Consider the following 20,342-nt stretch of genomic DNA (forward strand, 5'->3'; position numbering starts at 1 on the left):
GGATGAGGTGATGGTGCAGGAAGGAAAGTTTCAGATTTGTTAGGAAATGGGCAACATTCTGGGGAAGGGGGAGCTATTCTGGAAAGAAAGGCTCCACCTCAACTAGGATGGAACCGGGCTGCTGGCATCAACATTTACAAAGGAGATGGAGCAGCTTTTAAATTAGAAACTGGAGGAAGGCCGACAGTTGCTCACAAGCGCATGGTTTGGAACAAGGTATCTTAAAAAGATACCACCAAAACAGGGAAGACAGGACATCCTGATAGCAAGGTTGCAACAGAGGCCATAGCAGACCAGGGGGCTTGTTTTCAAAGCACTTAGGTTTGCAAGTCATATTCATAGGTTACTATAACTATGTAATTCTAAGTGCTTTGAAAATACGCCTCCATGTGTCTTTAAAGAGCAGACAGATTTTCAAAATTGCAAATTATCACTATCAACTCCTGAGCAAGTTGTAAATATGAGCATTGTTTGAAATGTCTATATGCAAATGGAAGAAGCTTGAGAAATAAAATGGGAGAGTTAGAATATGTTGCACTAAATGAAAAGATAGATATAAAAGGCATCTCTGAGACCTGGTGGAAGGAAGATAACCAGTGGGGCACTGTCATACCAGGGTACAAATTATATTGCAGTGAGAAGCTGGATCAAATTGATGGAGGAGTAGCATTATACATTAAGGAGGGCCTTGAATCGAATAGACTAAACATTCTGCAGGACACAAAAGCACATCTTGGAATCCCTATGAATAGAAACTCCACGTAAAAAAGGGGAAAAGGATAGTGATAGGAGTGTATTACAGTTCACCTGGTCAGGATGAACAGACAGATGCAAAAATGTTGTAAGAAATTAGGGAGGCTAACAAACTGGGGATTAAATTAATTATTTGCTTCAGTTTTCACTGATGAAGATGTGGAAGAGATACCAGTGTCAAAAATGGTATTCAATGCTGATGAGTCAGAGAAACTGAAACAAACCTCTGTAAGCCTGGAAGATGTAATGAGGCAATTTGACAAATTGAAGAGTAGCAAATCACCTGAACTGGATGTTATACATTCCAGCATACTGAGAGAATAAAAAAAATGAACTTGCAGAGCTATTGTCAGTAATATGTAATTTATCTTTAAAATCAAGCAACATAATTTTGTTACAATTTGACATATCTGAGGTCTTTGATGCCATTGACCATGAATTTACTGCTCTTTAGACTTAGCGAAATGAGCATTTGGCTGTTTACAAGATTTCTAAAGTACAGAACTTATACAGTAGGTAAAAATCAGGGCCGATCGACTAGTTGACTGCCAGGATGTGGCGTCCCCCAGGAGTCGCTGCTGTCCCCCTAATTGTTCAACATTTTTATAAGTCCTTTGGGAAGATACTTGGAACAGATAGAAATTTGCTTTTTGTCTTAAGCAGACAATATATTTGTACTTTATCCTGTATTAGAAACATTAAATGAAATAATTCTAAGTGTTAAATGGGTAATAGATATTGTAGAAAATTGGGCAAAAGCTAAATTTTTTAAGTTAAATACCCCCAAAAAACTACTTTGCTATGGTTTGGAGAACATCAGCAGGTCTCTAAAGTAAAAATAACTTTATCCTCAGGAGCTGTATTAAACTTTGAGTCTAAATCTAGAGTACTAGGGATCATTTTAGACTCAAAAAACTTTTGAGAGTCAGATTAATGAACATGTTAGAAAGGTTTTGTTTTGTTTTTTTTACCCTTCAATGCCTAAGATCTACAAGATCATCTTGAACTCTGCTAGTTTTACAACAATCGCACAGGCTATTTTATTACCTTATCTGGACTATTGTAATTCGCTTCATTCTTCTCTAAATGTGAAGTTGAAAAAGAAGCTTCAATTGCTGGAGAACACAGCAGCCAGATTAATATTCAAGCTGGGTAGATATAGTAAAGCTACTCCTCTGCTAAATGAACTATGTTGGCTCAAAGTGAAGAATCAAAACTTTTTTTGCAAACTTGCGTTATCAGGCAATGATTAATTCAAGGAGAAAGGAAAGGCTATATCTTTACCTGCTATTAGCTTAACCGGCCAGCGCTGATTATTCGCATAGCCAGTTAAGTTAGAGCTGGCCCCCCAAAATATGGATATTCAGTGCTGGTCACCAGAAATAGCCTCGCACTGAATATCTTTGGTCAATGCTGACCACGTCACTATTGCAGGCTGCCTCCCACCAGCTGAATATCAGCCCTAAGTGCTCCCACATTCACTCTGTTAGCCTGTTAGCTCACGGTACATATAATACACTAATTGGCTAATGCTTCCACATCCACTGTGTGGCCATGCCATGCCCTCCCAGGGAGAATTTGTGTGGTAGCCTGTTACTATGTGCTAAGTGCTTAATGCACATCAGCAAAGTGACCCCTTAGTATTTAGCTAGCGTCTTTCCTGTGGTAGCTCAAGGTGAGTTATATTCAGGTAAGGTAGGTGCAGTGACATTCCTAAGTCGGCTGCCACCCAAGGCAAATCGCCGCTGCGACCCCCCCCCCCCCCCCCCGAGCATCATCTCCAACCCCCCAAGCGCATCACTCTTACCTGCACGGCCAGGGGGTGCAGGGAGCAGTCGTACAGCTGTCGGCTCTGCTGGTTCCCTGCCCTGGAACAGGAAGTAACGTCAGAGGAAGCAGGGAACCGGCAGAGCCAACAGCCACGCGACTGCTCCTTGCACCCCCTTGCAGCGTGCACCTGGGGCGGACCGCCCCATCACCCCGCCCTTGGTACGCCACTGGCTAGGTGTTTCCCTAAACCTGGAGGGCAGTTTGTACCTGAGACAATGGAGAGTTAAGTGACTTGCCCAGGACCACAAAGAGCATTGAATCCTGGTCCCACTAGTTCACAACTTGCTGTTCTAACCACTAAACTACTCCTGCATTCTGGGTAGTGCCACTGAAAATTCATACACAGAGAATGTGGGTTCTCCACCTAACTCTAAGGATAGCTTGTGACAGTCAGCTGCTGTCTGTATAGCTATGCAGTTTAAATTAGGCCAGCAAATATAACCACATAGCTATATAAATAGAACCTAAATACTGCTAACTGTCCATAAAGCCGCAGCTGGTCAGTATTCTATGTTTATTCATGCTGCTTGCTACACAGGTAGGAACACTGAACATTTTGTAATATATTTAAATACCATGTCCAGTGTTTTAAAAAAAAACATTGTCCCAGAAGTACGTAGTCATAAAGATCAACAAATCAGCTATATATGGCACCTCTTTTCTGGATCAACTTAAGATATCTGTGAAGCAGATAAGCTTCAGCACCTGAATGCAGTGAACACAATCACTGGGGTACGCCAATGTTAAAGAATAATGACCGGACAGGGTAGAGGCTTGATGTGGCTGAGAAGCAAACAAGCTATAGAGCCTTCCTGGAACCTGGCAGCAATCCCTGTGAAATCCCAAGAGCAACATGGCCAGAGACAAATTGCACAAATTGCAATCCGTGTGTACATATGGTTCTTCAGCACAAATGTGTTCCAGTGTGGTACCTAAATACCTACAAAAAACTGGCTAAGACATACAGGATGGGAAAAGTGAGGCAGCATACTGTGATATTCCATGGGTGTATTACTACATTGTGAATAAACAGAAGACCAGTACCAAGTATAGATAGCAAATGAAACATTGGCTCCTAGTGACTGGCCAATGGATCTGAATTAGTCCTTCATGCACTGCAGAGGTGGGTATGTTTAGGCCCTGGGAGAGAATGAAGATGGCCACCCTCTAGTATGGCATCTCATGGCATTATAGTTCTTACTCAAGGGAGACATCTTGTCACCAGATTCAAGGTCCAGGGTTCCAGAATGAGCCCTGGTGTGTGACCCTCCTGGCTAAGGAATGTCACTGTAATGACCAAACAAGGCATATTGGGAGGGGAGATAGAACTAGAGGGAAACCCCTGCCTTGTGGCAAATGAAGGTTCGTAGCACCAACATCCCAGCCCTGTTTCCAAATGACCAAGAAGTTCAAAAGAACAGGGGTAAACTGCCAGGTAAAAAAAAAAAAAAAAAGCAACAACAACAACAATAAGTTGTGAATGCGTGTGAGTGTGGGGTATGAGTTGTTTGTGGTAGAAGTGTGTTTAGGAAGAATAGGATTTGTGGATAATTCACAGGTTGCATATGTGGGGTATGTGGGGAATTGTGTGGGTGGGGGGTGATGTGTATATATGTAATTGTTCACGATGGCTATATGGGCAAAGCAGTGTGTAAGTTGATAATGTGATGCATATGGGCCAATAACTAGGAATTTGTAGACTGTGAATAGGTGTAAGGGTGAGGAATGAAAAGGAATGTGTACACAAGTACATATACCACCTTTTTCGTAAATAAACAACAAATACAACAATTAAAAACTCATAAAATTATTCAACCATAACATTTAAACAACCACATATTAATATGGTGAGTAGGGGAACAGATTACGGTTTATAGTTTATTAACATTTGCTATACCACCCAATCTGCCACACAGGCCTGGGCAGTTTGCATTAAAACAAATTTAAAAGTAGGAAAGAACTCCATCTCATAAAAGGAAAGGAAGTGTAAACAAATCTAGTCAATAGCAACATAGTAAGTGATGGCAGATAAAGACCTCAATGGTCCATCCAGTCTGCCCAACATTAACATTCATTATCAATTCAAAATTAAATCAACAATGAACATGATATTATATACTTGATCATGGTCTTTTTTTGGTCTTTCTGGAATATAGACTATAGAAGTACGCCCGGCTCTGTCCTTATGTTCCAACTACTGGAGTTGCCATCAAAGCCCACTCCTGCCTATTCAAATCCGCCTTTTCATTTGCGGGACTCAGACTGTAAAAATCCACTCGGCACTATCCTTACATTCAAAATTACTGGAGTTTCCGTCAAAGCTCTGTTCAGCCTATCCTACAACCAGAATGCTATATGCAGGACTCAGACTGTACAAGCCAGCCCAGCACCAGCCTTAGTTGATACAGCCAGAGTTGCCATCTAAGCACCACTTGACATGCAAACACATATGCAACCCTTTAAGTTTTGGTTTTTATACTATACACTTTCTAATTAGAGATCCTCTGTGTTCATCCAATGTCTTTTTGAATTCCAGCACAGATTTTTCTCCACTACCTCCCTCAGGAAGGCATTCCAGGTATCAGCCACCCTCTACGTGAAAAAGAATTTTCTTGACATTACTCCTGAGTCTACCACTCACCAACCTCAATTCATGTCCTCTAGATTTACCATTTTTCCTTCTCTGGAAAATATTTGTTTCGAATATTTAAATGTCTATATCATATCTCCCCTGTCCCTTCTCTCCTCTAGGGTATACATATTCAGGTCTTCCAGTCTGTTCTCATATATGTTTTGGCCCAAGCCCCATACCATTTTTGTTGCCTTCCTCTGGACCACTTTAAGTCTTCTTACATCTTTAGCAAGATATGGCCTCCAAAACTGAACACAATACTCCAGGTGAGGCCTCACCAACGACTTGTACAGGAGCATCAACGCCTCCTTTCTTTTGCTAAACCAACACTAATACTACTAATAATAATACTAAAAGCAAAGCACGTTCATCAAAACTCCTACACTAAGGACCCAAGCCAACTGCTGCAGAAATCCTAATGAAACCTGAATTTCTCTTATAAGAACATAAGCGTTGTCACACCGGGAAAACCGAAGGTCTATCAAGCCCAGCATTCTGTTTCCAACAGTGGCCAATCCAGGATACAAGTACCTGGCAAGATCCCAAAACAGTACAATACATTTTATGCTGCTTATCCTAGAAATAAGCAGTGGATTTTCTCAAGTCCATCTTAACGGCTAATGGACTTTTCTATTAGGAAGCTAGCCAAACCTTTTTTAAAGCCCACTAACTGCTTTTACCACATTCTCTGGTAACGAATTCCAGAGCTACTACTTTGTAGCTTCATTGCATGCCCCCTTAGTCCTAGTATTTTTGGAAAGAGTAAACAAACGATTCATGTCTACCCGTTCCATTCCACTCATTATTTTATAGACCTCTATCATATCTCCACTCAGCCGTCTGTTCTCCCCTTTTATCATTTTCATCGCCCTTCTCTGTACCTTTTCTAATTCCACTACATCTTTTTTTGAGATATGGTGACCAGAATTGCACACAGTATTCGAGGTGCAGTCGCACCATGGAGCGATACAAAGGCATTATAACGTCCTCATTTTTGTCTTCCAATTCTTTCCTAATAATACCTAACATTCTATTTCCTTTGTTAGCCGAAGCCGCACACTAAGAAGAGAGATTCAATGTATCATCAACGATGACACTTAGATTCCCTTCCTGGTCGGTGACTCCTAATGTGGAACCTTGCATCATGTAGTTATAGTTCGGGTCCCTCTTTCCCAAATACATCACTTTGCAATTGCTCACATTAAACATCATCTGCCATTTGGATGCCCAGTCTCATAAGGACCTCTTGTAATTTTTCACAATCCTCTTGCGATTTACCAACTTTGAATAACTTTGTGTTGTCAGAAAATGTAATTACCTCACTAGTTATTCCCATCTCTAGATCATTTATAAATATGTTAAAAAGCAGCAGTCCCAACACAGACCCCTGGGGAACCCCAGTTTCTATCCTTCTCCATTGAGAATACTGACCATTTATCCCTACTCGCTGTTTTCTAACCAGTTTCTAATCCACAATAGAACACTACCTCCTATCCCGTAACTCTCCAATTTCCTCTGGAGTCTTTCATGAGATACTTTGTCAAATGCTTTTTGAAAAACCAGGTACACAATATTGATCGCCTCACCTTTATCCACACGTTTGTTCACCCCTTCAACGAAATGTAGTAGATTGGTGAGGCAAGATTTCCCTTCACTAAATCTATGTTGACTTTGTCTCATTAATCCATGCTTTTGAATATGCTCTGTAATTTTGTTCTTTTATAATAGTCTCTACCATTTTGTCTGCCACCGACGTCAGGCTTACTGGTGTATAATTTCCTGGATCACCTCTGGAACCTTTTTTAAAAATTGGCATTACATTGGCCACCCTCCAATCTTCCGGTACCAGGCTTGATTTTAAAGATAAATTAAATATTTATGTATTTATTTATTGCATTTGTATCTCACATTTTCCCACCTCTTTGCAGGCCCAATGTGGCTTACAATACATCATGAGTGATGGAAATATATTAGAAAATAGACATTTAGTGTTACAGAAAGATCTTGGCCAACAAGATAATGATAATGGTAAAACGTAATATTTGAATAAACAATTATTCAAATATTACTGACAATAGTTCTGCAAGTTCATTTTTCAATGGGACAAGCAAGCTCTGCAGGACTCCAGGGAACGTCTGTCCCTAGTGATTGAAAACACAATATTGAAGCACTGACCCTCACTGGCAGTCAAGCAATTGGAGGACTCCCACTCAGCTTAGAGGGAGCAGGAATGTTAACTTGTCTTTTGAACCTTGATATGTTGGTTACCTTGACCATATCCACAACAGATTCCACAGCTTAATTTTACAGTGCATGAAAAAAAAAAATTCAACAATTTGTTTTCAATCTGCCAGTTGGTAAAGTTTCATAGTGTCCTCTTGTTTTAATGTGTAAGCCCTGAACTTTGAGGTCACCCTGGGTGGTCACCTAGACTGTGTTCTGGAGTACGAGACTTTGCCATGTGCACAATGTATTTACTTAGGATGTGGGCCGGGACTGGAGAAAACCCCAGTAGGCCGAAGAAGGCTACGCTCCACACACTTACAGTCACTCAGTTCTCAGAATGAAAGTAGACCACACGGTTGATGTGCTCTGAAGTAAAATAAGAGTTCACTTCGAAAATAGGCAAAGTTTAAAAAAGGTTTGGATGGCTTCCTAAAGGAAAAGCCCACAGACATTTATTAAAACGGACTTGGGGGAAAATCCATTGCTTATTTCTAGAATAAGCAGCATAAAATGTTTTATACTTTTTGGGGGATCTTGCCAGGTATTTGTGACCTGGATTGGCCACTGTTGGAAACAGGATGTTGGGCTTGATGGACCTTCGGTCTGTCCCAATATGGCAATACTTATGTACTTATGTAATCAGGGACAATTAAGGCAGAAGCAGCATAAGTACAGGGCAGATTAATTAAAAAAAAAAAAAAACTTTATACACAGTCACTTTCCTCTACTCCTTGTGAGAATGTGGGGTTCTCCAACAGATTACATTTTATACTTCAGCTATAAAGCAGCAGATGTCATCAGCAGTAAGTATGAACAAGGAATTGATAAACTTACAGTTGTTGAGCCATGCAGTGCTAGTTCTTACCACCTCTGAGAAACTGGGAGGTCAGTAGGACAGTCAAACAAGGGCTGGTGTTTTTTGTTCAGGAACTGTAGACCTTCTCTTCTCCCAGCTCTGACAGACTCTGCAGTATATTGGGTTGGAAACTAGAGATGCCTGGTGTCACAGCACAGATCCGTTCTCTTCTCCTTCTAGTATTAGCCCAAAGGTAATGAGGTGGCTCTCTTACTTCCAGCCTGACACCACAAGTAAGAAACAGCAGGTCAGAGGTCTGGGTGACACTTCTGAATCCTGTCTGCCAAAAGAAACAGCTTAAATGTGTTGACTGGGTTAGTACAACCCTGCCATAAGCATGCCTTCTGTGACTAAAAGGCTGGTGACATCTTGCTGGAGGGCTCTCTCTGTTATATGGGTCAGGGCTCGGCAGGTGAAGCCAACAGACAAAATTCGAAGCTAGGAGCTCCCTTGTATAATTTTCTGTCTTTCCCTCCAGGGTTGAAACTCCTCCTACCTTTCTAATTTTCACCAATTAGGCTTGGACACTCCCATTTCCTCTGGTTACTGACACAATCTCACAGCTCACTGAAATGTAGCCTTCTCCATGGAAACATGTGAGCTCAGCAATTTCTATTTTATACTTTTCATTGGCGGAACCTAGTTGAATTTTTGTATGCACAAATTCTGTACAAAAATCCACAGGTTCCTACAAATGTTTAAAAGGTTAAACAATCAGCCTTCTTCCTAAGGGAGGTGGATCCTTCCCCTTTATCATTCTTGCTGTGTTTCTCTTTACATTTTCTAGTTATGTCCTTTTTAAGATGTGGTGACCAGACCTGCACACAACACTGAAGTCCAATATAAAGGCATCATGGTATTCTCAGTTTTGCTCTCTCTTCCTTCTCGAAAAATCCCTAACATTCTTTTTGCTTTTTTTCGGCAGCTGTGGTCTGATCCAGAATGGCATTTGTTATGTTTTGATGCTCAAACAAAGGGTACCTTGCTACAAAAGAATAAGTATCAGCAATAGCAGTGGAAACAAGGGGATGTAATTCCATGGCACACCGAATCGTCCTAGTCACAAACATTCCCACAGTATTCAAAAACTGTTTCACTGCGAAGGTCATCGGAGCCACCATTGCAAAAGCTGCAAAGACCAACAGTAAGGCATGAACAGACATTTCTGAGTGGGGGGCAGGGGCTCCTGCTCTAGAAAGCACTTCATGAGGCATAATTCAGCAACAAGGCAGGAACAGAAAGGAGACCCACAGGAGAAGCAAGAAGATTCACGAATACCAGAAACAGCAGGACTTTTCAACACGACACTAAGCAGCTGAGTTCGGAGATGTCCACAGCAGGTCCCAGTCCTACAAAAAATGTACCATTCAGTTGCCCGTGATCTTGGCAGTCTCCTGCATGACTTTAATGGCCTCCAGGGATCTACATTGACTTTAGGAGATCATGACCCACTACTGGGGTGATCTTTGAACTGGATATGCCTCATCCCAACCACCAGATAATCTCAGCTACCATGAGATGCCTATCAAGCGGCACTCAGGGAGCAGAGTAGGGACCCCCAGTGTAGCAAGCAAGTAATGGGGAGAGCCAGTTCAGATGCAGCACAGTATCGGCACACCAAGGATGGTCAGGGTGAGAAACTAAGTTGTGGGACCACATACCCCACACCAATGGGAACATGATGAAGCCAGTATAGGCCTCAGCTACCATGGGTGCCCAGAATGGTGAATGTCCTGTTACTACCTCTGGAGTGAAAGTAATAATGTAAGTGTTCATGAGGAAGTAACACCAGTAGATGCACATAGAGAAGTGGTAAAAGAAAACACAATGGCTGTGCTCAGAAAAGGATACACATCTAGGTATGGCTCAAGCAGTTCCAACTGTGAAGCTAAATTGTATAGCTCTTTAAGTGGGAGTAGTTTGAGGTTACTTTCTTAGCCCCAGGTAGACCCTCCCAGGGTTTGCTAGTATTGCCAAGCTTTGGAAAATGACAAGAGAAACGAAGACTGAAGACTACACTGGACCCATAATGGGAGTACCTGATCCATGGAATTCAAAAGGCAGGGAAATAGCTTCTTTACCCATGGCATGACAGGGTACCCTCCTCATCAATGGAAATGTACATCAGTAGGAGATGGCACTACCTCTGGGGACTTACAAAGCGGTGCAAAGAAAAGCCACGAGAATGGTAAGGGATTTGCGTTACAAAACGTACGAGGAGAGACTTGATGACCTGAACATGTATACTCTGGAAGAAAGGAGAAACAGGGGTGATATGATACAGATGTTCAAATATTTGAAAAGTATTAATCCGCAAACGAACCTTTTCCGGAGGTGCGAAGGCGGTAGAACGAGAGGACAGGAAATGAGATTGAAGGGGGGCAGACTCAAGAAAAATGTCAGGAAGTATTTTTTCACGGAGAGAGTAGTGGATGCTTGGAATGCCCTCCCGCGGGAGGTGGGGGAAATGAAAACGGTAACGGAATTCAAACACGCAAGGGATAAACATAAAGGAATCCTGTTCAGAAGGAATGGATCCTAAGGAGCTTAGCCGAGATTGGGTGGCAGAGCCAGTGGCGGGAGGCGGGGATAGTGCTGGGCAGACTTATACGGTCTGTGCCAGAGCCGGTGGTGGGAGGCGGGGCTGGTGGTTGGGAGGCGGGGATAGTGCTGGGCGGACTTACACGGTCTGTGCCCTGAAAAGGACAGGTACAAATCAAGGTAAGGTATACACAAAAAGTAGCATATATGAGTTTATCTTGCTGGGCAGACCGGATGGACCATGCAGGTCTTTTTCTGCCGTCATTTACTATGTTACTATGTATAAAGAGGGCACCAATGCAAGGAGCTTGGTAGAGCATCCTTGGATTACAACTGAAGCAAGCTCCGGATAAATTAGCCTACTTTGATGAGCATTGAATTTAGCACAATACAGGAGCCATCTATTTCTTCTGCAGTGGGTAGTCATGACACCAGAGCAGGGTATTGGCTCTGATCTGTAACTAACTTGTTGTAGGAGGGAGAGCAAGATCCAACCTGTAACATGGATTACTGGCATTGTGGGCCATCTACCTACCCTTTTTAGGTACATTCCCCAGAGTACTAATAAAAAATGAACTTGCAGAGCTATTAGTAATATGTAATGTATCTTTAAAAACAAGCCTGGTTCCAGAAGATTGAAGGGTGGCCAATGTAATGCCAATTTTTTAAAAGGGTTCCGGAAATGACCCGGGAAATTATAGACCAATGAGCCTGATGTCGATACTGGGCAAAATGGTAAAGACTATTATAAAGAACAAAATTACTCAGCATATATATAAATATATGTTTTTTATTTACTGGGTCTTATTAACCGCTTTTATGAAGAGATTCATAGGCATGGATTAATATTGTGTATTTGGATTCTCAATAATATATGACTTGCAAACCTACAAATGCACTCAATCTTCAACCCCTCATTACCTCTCTACCCTCATCTCCCCGTACGGTCCTACCCGTAACCTCCGCTCACAGGACAAATCCCTCCTATCAGTACCCTTCTCCAACACCGCCAACTCCAGACTCCGCCCCTTCTGCCTCGCCTCACCCTATGCTTGGAATAAACTTCCCGAACCCATACGCCACGTGCCCTCCCTGCCCATCTTCAAATCCTTACACAAAGCCCACCTCTTCACTGTAGCTTTCGGCACTTAACCACTTACCTCTATTCAGGAAACCTACACTCCCCCATTTGATTGGCTGCTTACCTGTCCTTTAGACTGACTGCTTACCTGTCCTTTAGATTGTAAGCTCTTTTGAGCAGGGACTGTCCTTCCTCGTTTAAATTGTACAGCGCTGCGTAACCCTAGTAGCGCTTTAGAAATGTTAAGTAGTAGTAGTAATGGGACAAGGCCAACATGGATTTAGCCAAGGGAAATCTTGCCTCACCAGTCTACTACATTTCTTTGAAGGGGTGAATGAACATGTAGACAGAGGTTAGCCAGTTGATATTGTGTATTTGGATTCTCAATAATATATGACTTGCAAACCAATTTGTAAATCAACAACCAAATATACCCAAGCCTGCTCTATATAAGTACATAAGTAGTGCCATACTGGGAAAGACCGAAGGTCCATCTAGCCCAGCATCCTGTCACCGACAGTGGCCAATCCAGGTCAAGGGCACCTGGCACGCTCCCCAAACGTAAAAACATTCCAGACAAGTTATACCTAAAAATGCGGAATTTTTCCAAGTCCATTTAATAGCGGTCTATGGACTTGTCCTTTAGGAATCTATCTAACCCCTTTTTGAACTCCGTCAAGCTAACCGCCCGTACCACGTTCTCCGGCAACGAATTCCAGAGTCTAATTACACGTTGGGTGAAGAAAAATTTTCTCCGATTCGTTTTAAATTTACCACACTGTAGCTTCAACTCATGCCCTCTAGTCCTAGTATTTTTGGATAGCGTGAACAGTCGTTTCACATCCACCCGATCCATTCCACTCATTATTTTATACACTTCTATCATATCTCCCCTCAGCCGTCTCTTCTCCAAGCTGAAAAGCCCTAGCCTTCTCAGCCTCTCTTCGTAGGAAAGTCGTCCCATCCCCACTATCATTTTCGTCGCCCTTCGCTGTACCTTTTCCAATTCTACTATTCTACTATATTTTAGGTGGAGGAAATGCTTCAGTAATAAACAGCACTATAATTATAACATAGCTGCTGTATAACACATCATGAGTCAGAAAACCTCTTCCATCCCGTATATTTTGTTTTTTTTTAACTATTTTTATACTATTGTATATATGTAACTTTTCCTTGAGATTCAACTTAAAATATAGTCGAGTCACTCTATATTTTAAGTTGAATCTCAAGGAAAAGCCACACATATATAAAACAGTGTAAAAATAGTTTAAAAAACCAAAATATATAGGATGGGGGAGGTTTTCTGACTTATAATGTGTTATACAACAGCTATGTTATAATTATAGTGCTGTTTTTTACTGAAGTCTTTCCTGCAAAGAAAATAATTATTTAATAGGTGCAAATATAGAGCAGACTTGGGTACATTTGGTATTTGGATTTTCAGAAAGCATTTGATAAAGTACCTCATGAACGACACCCAAGGAAATTAGAACATCACGGGACTGGAGGTTACAGCGGATTAAGAACCGGTTAAAAGATAGAGAACAGACAGTAAGGTTAAATGGTCAATATTCTCAATGGAGAAGGGTGCAAGGTGGGTTTTCCTAGGATTCTGTGCTGGGACCAGTGCTTTTCAACATGTTTGTTAATGATCTGGAAATAGGAATAACGAGTGAGGTGATTAAATTCGATGATGACACAAAGAGGGGCATATTCGAATGGCGCCGGCCAAATTGATGGTCGGCCATCTTCAGGGCCGGCGCCCTAAGCAGGCGGAGCCAAGCGTATTTTCGAAATACGCTTGGCGCTGGCCAAATCACTCACCGTGTTTAGAGACGGATCGCCGGTGCACTGGCCCCCCTCACATGCCAGGACACCAACTGGGCACCCTAGGGGGCACTTAAAAAATAGCTTCCAGGTGCAGAGCCCCCCAAAACCCACTTGCCACAACTCTACACCATGGTCTATAAAATAATGAGTGGAGTGGAACAGATAGACGTGGAGTATCTGTTTACTCTTTCCAAAAATACTAGGACTAGGGGCAGAGGCATAGCCAGGCTTTGATATCAGACTTTTATAAAATAGGCGCCGGTTGGTGTCAGCTAGACAGCAGTGCCTGTGTTGTTTTCAGGTGTAGTAGCTGTGGCGGGTAATGATTAATACAGGCTGTCTCTGTTGCGTCCTGCCTACAAGGAAACAGGAAGTTACATCAGGAGATAGGACGCAGAAGAGATCCTTGGACTGTCCAGAGAAGGCAACCTGTCTTCTTAACTACAAGTAAAAATATTAAAATTGCGACCATCACCTCAGGAACAGCACATACACTTCTTCCAGTGCTGGACACTTTGTTTAAATCAGATGGGCTCTACAGGATGTGGAGACCACTAGCCTTGATCATTTTTGTTTTGAGTGACAAGGGCCACCAAAGGCGCCCCTTGCCCCACAGCCTACTTTTAAATAGGGCCAGACACTTTGTGAAATAACACAGAACTCTGCAAAATGACACCCAAAACCTATACTGAAAACTTACAACACCATAATAGCCCTAAACCACCACCACCTACTACTACTACTTAACATTTCTAAAGCGCTACTTGGGTTATGCAGCGCTGTACAAATACAGTGCTACAAATATTACACTGGGCCCTAGAGCAGTGTTTCCCTAGGTGGTCCTGGATTACCCCCTTACCATTCAGGTTTTCAGGCTATCCACAATTAATCTGTATATAATGGAGGCACTTTATGCAAATCAATTTCCATGCATATTTATTGTGGACAGCCTGAAAACTTGACTGGCAAAGGGGTACTCTAGGTCCAACTTATGAAACACTGCCCTAGAATACCAAGCTTACCACACCGTAACAGCTCTAATCCACCAATGTAAAAGTGCTATATATATTACACTGGATTCTAAAGCACCAATATACCTACTGTTGGGAAACTGGAACAAGCTGCACTGTTACACATTCCTACATAGACACTACATGCTAGCAGAATCCTTCATCTCAGTCACACATGCAGAACATGGAAAGACCCTCATGTCATCTAATACAGAATAGGGAGCCACACACACACAAAAAAAAAATACAAAAGTTGAAATTGAGACCTCCTCCACTCTGCCCAAGAAAGCGAGACTCAGTGCAATACTGGTAAAAGAGAAACAGAATGAATTTTCTCCTGTACTTTGCAAAATAAAAATAGAAAAAAAGAAAAAAATGTACATTTTACAAAGCAGGTACATCTCAGTCCTTACAAAGTATTACATAAAAATATATTTTTTTCTTTTCTACCTTTGTTGTCTAGGAATTAAATTTTCTAATTGGGCTGGTCCCAGTCTTTTTTTTTTTCTCCATGTTCCATAAGTCAGTCTTTACGCTAACTGCTGTTACCACATCCTCCGGCAAAGAGTTCCAGAGCTGGTGTTATAAAGATGGAATATGCTGAATTTAAGTGGAAGTAAAATGAAATTAAACTCTCCTTTCATTGGGGCTTATGGAATCACATCTTAACTTCATCTGTTTTGTAGAAGTTTACATTGTAGATACACAAATGGATTATTCCGTTTTGAGGCAGGTTTCAGGGACAACTGGTTTTATAAGTCAAAATAAAAATAAATACTTTGTTTCATGCAGATTTCTTCTGTTTAAACATAACTAAACAGGCTATAAGCCACTAATGCAGTCCACTGGTTTTCTTATATTTTGTTCCTGTGATGACATATACTGTGCCAAAAATGAAAACTCTTCTCTCTGTCTGGTCAGTAATAAAAGGAGCTCATTGCAAACACTATCAACCTTAAAAGGTTGTTTTGTTGCTGTACATGAGGAATTGTGAAATTGAATAAATAAATGTACATCTGTATCCCTAGTCATGTATCCAAAGTTTATATAGTCCTTTCAAGAAAGTCAGCTAATCATTTAACTTATTAGTGGAACATAACCACAGAGGCATGGTATGGTCGCATTTTCACTATGGTAATCCTAGAGCCCAACTAAGGAACAGGTTAGTCTTCACTGAACCAAACTTGCTTTCCTTGTGTCCATCACCACAGAATTCAGTTATATCATGGGAGCAAATATATAGACACTAGTAAAAAAGCCCCGTTTCTGATGCAAATGAAACGGGGGCTAGCAAGGTTTTCTTCTGTGTGCATGTGGGAGTGTGTGTGTCCCTGCCCTCTGCCCTCTCTCCCCTCCCCCCAGTCCTTCACTGTTACAGAGAGCGATTTGATTTCGTGCTTTGCTGTGTTTTCCTTCACTGACTGTGTTACAGAGAGGGCAGGGCAGACACTCATGGGGAAACCGGATATCTCTCCCCCTTCACACTTCCAGCTGGAGGCTTCATAGAACGTTGGTGGTGCCTTTTATATAGAGAGATGTCTGAAACATTTGACAAAGTTGAGATTAGCATACATACCAACTGGGATTTAAAAGTCTGTCCTTTAGTGATGCCACTTGTTCAGAAATCATAGCCATAAGTATAGACAGTTATTCAAATATCACATGCACACACCAGAACAGGCATCCATACACACACTGCAAAACAACTTCTACAGAGTACATCCCAAACTTTTATTTTCTTATTTCCATCTTCCAAAATTCTAGACAGCAGATGTACAGATCAGCAGGACCCAAAGCAGTCCAAAACCAGTAAAGTCAGAAACAACAGTTTATACCTAATTGTTCAGCCACCCTTAGGATTCATTCACCTTTGGATTTAAAAAGCAAAACCATGTGCATATAAGGACTAAATAAAGGAATTTAAACAAAAGTTTAAAGCAAATGCCCTTAATATGTAATACTTAGCAGCAATAATGAAACAATGATCAAATACAAATGCTGCCAATGATTAAAATCAACAACGTGAATAGAGGAGCTCCTCCTAGATTTGCTTGCTTCGATCGTAACGGCTGCGCGGAGCGGAGGAAAGGGAGAGAGACTATAGCAGCAAAAGGTAAAAGACGGATACAGCAGTGACTTGCCTTTCAATGTTTTCAGTTCGACCTCCTTGTTCGCGTCGTTCCCTTGCCTCCCCAACTTGGCTGCAACAAAAATGAAGCCGCGTGCGGGGCCATAGTCCTATGCACACCATTGGTGCCTTGCCTCTGCTGGTTTCCTTCCTCCGCTCCCTCCTCCCAAACAGGAAGTTACATCTTGGGGGGGGGGGGCCGAGGAGGAAAACTGGCAGAGAGGCAGCACAGTAGTGCACATAGGGCTATCAGCAAACAGCTTCATTTTGTTGCAGCCAACTTAAGTTCCAAGTCAGTCGGGGAGGCAGCGGATTGAGTGACCCAGTCAGTGAGGGGCAGGGAAGGGATGCTTGCGGTTCCCCCAGGCTGCCACAGACTCAAAAGGCAGCGGCTGGGAGGATAAGTTAATAGAGCATGAGGCGGCAGGAGCCTTTGGTGCATAAGCACCATTTTTTTTAAAGATTGTTTAGGGGAGTGACCGCTCCCCCTGCGCCCCACCTAGCTACACCACTGACTAGGGGACATTCGATGAAGCTACAAAGTAGTAAATTTAAAATGAATCGGAGAAAATATTTCTTCACTCAATGCGTAATTAAATTCTGGAATTCGTTGCCAGAGAACGTGGTAAAGGTAGTTAGCTTAGCGGGGTTTAAAAATAGGTTTGGACGGCTTCCTAAAGGAAAAGTCCATAGACCATTATTAAAATTGACTTGGGGAAAATCCACCTCTTATTTCTGGGATAAGCAGCATAAAATATTTTGTACTTTTTTGGGATCTTTTGCGAAAATACTTGTGACCTGGATTGGCCACTGTTGGAAACAGAATACTGGGCTTCATGGACCATCAGCCTGACCCAGTATGACAGTGCTTATGTTCTTAAGTGTTAGCACCTATGACACATTATGAGAATACAGCTGTGGCCTATTTAACTGCACGATCAGTTCCATGTATTTTTCTGACTTGAGAATAGTGGAAGCAAGTGAGGAAGCATCTCTACTCCCCAGGTTACTAGCACTTTTAAAAGGTTGCTTTAATTTTTCCTCCTTCCTTCTTTCTATTCCCCTCCCATTCCCCCACCCCACCCTCAAATAAATAAAGTAATTAAATAAATAATTTGCCAAGTGTACTTGGTTTTGGCTAGTACATCTGGATCTGAAATAATTTTTTTTCCATAGGATAAAAGCAAATATATTTATAGCAGCAGTTTATCATTAACATTAATAAGGAACACAAGATTCCATCTTCAGATACTCTGTGTTTAATGTTTTTTTAATGTACAGTGAGCACATGAAGGACCAAAACCTGCCAGTCTCATAGTTCACTTGAATGGTTTAACGCTATCAAAACAGAGAAGGGAGGAATTATCTTGGGAGAAAAAAAAAAACCAGACAGACCTGTTAACGCTGTTTTGCTGCCATGGAATCAGTACATACCAGAAACTTTAGAAACCCAGTAGCTGCTCTTCGTTCAGAGTAAGCCATGACGTGCAGCAGGCAGCATGGTGCCGCCCGGCACAAAAACAGCTAAATGTGAAAGCAGAAGGAGGGCGAAAATGATCAGCATCAGTATTAAAACCGGATTAAACAGAACAGTACACTGCTGGAGACAAACTCTCTCATTGCAAATCTGTGCTGCTTCTCTGGATCTGGGTGGAAGAAGGAACGAAATACAGAAGAGGCCAACGCCTGGAAGAAAATACTTTGCCAAACCTTGTCGGTGTAACCAGGCCTCTAAGCCCTTGGCTAGGGAGGAGCCCCCAACTGGTTCTTGCAAGCGTCTGCCCTGACTCAGCAGCAAACTAATGTGCTCCAGCGGCCTACACAGAGGCATCACTGGGCTAAGACTCTCGGGAATCTCATGGCTTTTGGTTTCCATATAAACTTGTTGCACAACCAGGTGCCTCAGCAGAAGCCTGAATTGTACTCGCTGCTGTGGATCCTAAAATACGAGTGGATCAACGACTGTAGCAGTGTTGTAAACTGCCATGGAGGAGAATAGGGCCGGTCAAACCCAGCAAGCGGGATAAGCACCGCAGGGGGGCGCCTGCCTTCAAGGGCGCCGCTGCACTGCCATACCGCACCACCCTTGGGGCTTTAAATCTTTAATTTACCTCCGTCCCAGCAGCTGCGTCATTTGAAAGCCCTGCCCCGTCTCTAGCCTTCCCTCCCTTCATGAGTTCGTTCCGCAGAGTCCCGCTTTCTGACGTCATTTCCTCGAGGGCGGGACTCTGAGGGAACGAACTCATGAAGGGAGGGAAGGCTAGAGACGGGGCAGGGCTTTCAAATGACACGGCTGCTGGAACGGAGGTAAATTAAAAAAGACTTAAATCATGCAGGGAAGAAAAAGGGGGATGTTGGGGGGGAGAAGAGGGCAGGCAGGTGGCCATAAATGGGAGGGAGATGGGGACGAAGGGGCATCGCTGGACAGAGACAGGGTGGGAGAAGAGAGAAAGGAGATGTGGGGGGGGGGGGCGCCAACTCATAGTCTGCAGGGGGGCGCCAGAGACCCTAGGACCAGCCCTGGAGGAGAAGTGTAGGTTTGATGCCTGGGTCACCTCTTGAGAGTAGGGGGTGCTGTGGAGGCAGCCTCTGGCATGGAAAATGAGTCTGTTTGATTTATTAGGATAATTTATAGAACAGCTAATTTTGAGATAGCACATTGCTCAACCGCAACATCTGGAGGCTTGATTCAGGGTACCAAGGTAAGGGAGGCACCGTTTGTGGCCCCTCCCCAAGAACTGTTTACGCAGTAGCAGTGCTAAACTGGGAGAAGGAGATGAAAATAGAATGACGAAACCTCCTGGGCAGTGGCGTAGCCATAGGTGGGCTTGGGTGGGCCAGGGCCCACCCATTTATGGCTCAGGCCCACCCAACAGTAGCACATGTTTAGTGGTAACTGGTGGGAATCCCAAGCTCTGCCAGCTGAAGATTTCCCCCTGATGGTAACGAACATGCTACTCTCCACAACACCGGCACCTGTGCATGCTCAGTTTTCAGTGCATGCTTGCTGCCAAGGTGGAAAGAAGTGTTTTCCCACCAGCTGAGATAATTTTTTTTTGGAGGGAGGGGGGGAGAACACTTGGTGCCCACCCAATTCTTGCCCAGGCCCACCCAAAATCTGTTGTCTGGCTACGCCCCTGCTCCTGGGGTCTTGTGACTGAAGAGTTTTACATCTAACTTAACCAGAAGCCCAAGGAGCAAGAGAAACCGACCAGGCCAAAAAAAGTGCTTTAATGGCCTTCTGTACCTTTTCCAAAACAGCATGACAAAGAGACTGATCATCATCACACCTTACAGACTAGCATAATTATTGAAGTACAGACTTTTGAAGACAGGAGTCGCCTTCCTCCAAAGCATCTCTTATTCTGGAAAACTTATGCCTCGATAAATTTGCTAGCTATAAAGCTCCACAAGCCTCTGTGTCATTTCTGCTATTAAGATTAACACGGTTA

At 42.7% G+C, this 20,342-nt stretch overlaps 1 protein-coding gene across 3 annotated transcripts in view; it reads right to left on the reverse strand.

Moving 5' to 3' along the window:
• FAM160A1 (family with sequence similarity 160 member A1) overlaps window positions 1–20,342 on the reverse strand; it is a 315,919-nt gene that overhangs the window by 212,771 nt on the left and 82,806 nt on the right. The window contains exon 1 of one of the 3 annotated variants that reach the window (XM_030191648.1): window positions 18,325–18,374. The exons of the other annotated variants lie outside the window; for them this stretch is intronic. The gene's annotated coding sequence lies outside the window, so the exon portion shown is untranslated. Of the gene's footprint in view, window positions 1–18,324; window positions 18,375–20,342 lie in introns of those variants that run through there. 3 annotated transcript variants of the gene reach the window in all.

Source organism: Microcaecilia unicolor, chromosome 2 (assembly GCF_901765095.1).
Source record: "Microcaecilia unicolor chromosome 2, aMicUni1.1, whole genome shotgun sequence".
Classification (NCBI taxonomy): Eukaryota; Metazoa; Chordata; class Amphibia; order Gymnophiona; family Siphonopidae; genus Microcaecilia; species Microcaecilia unicolor.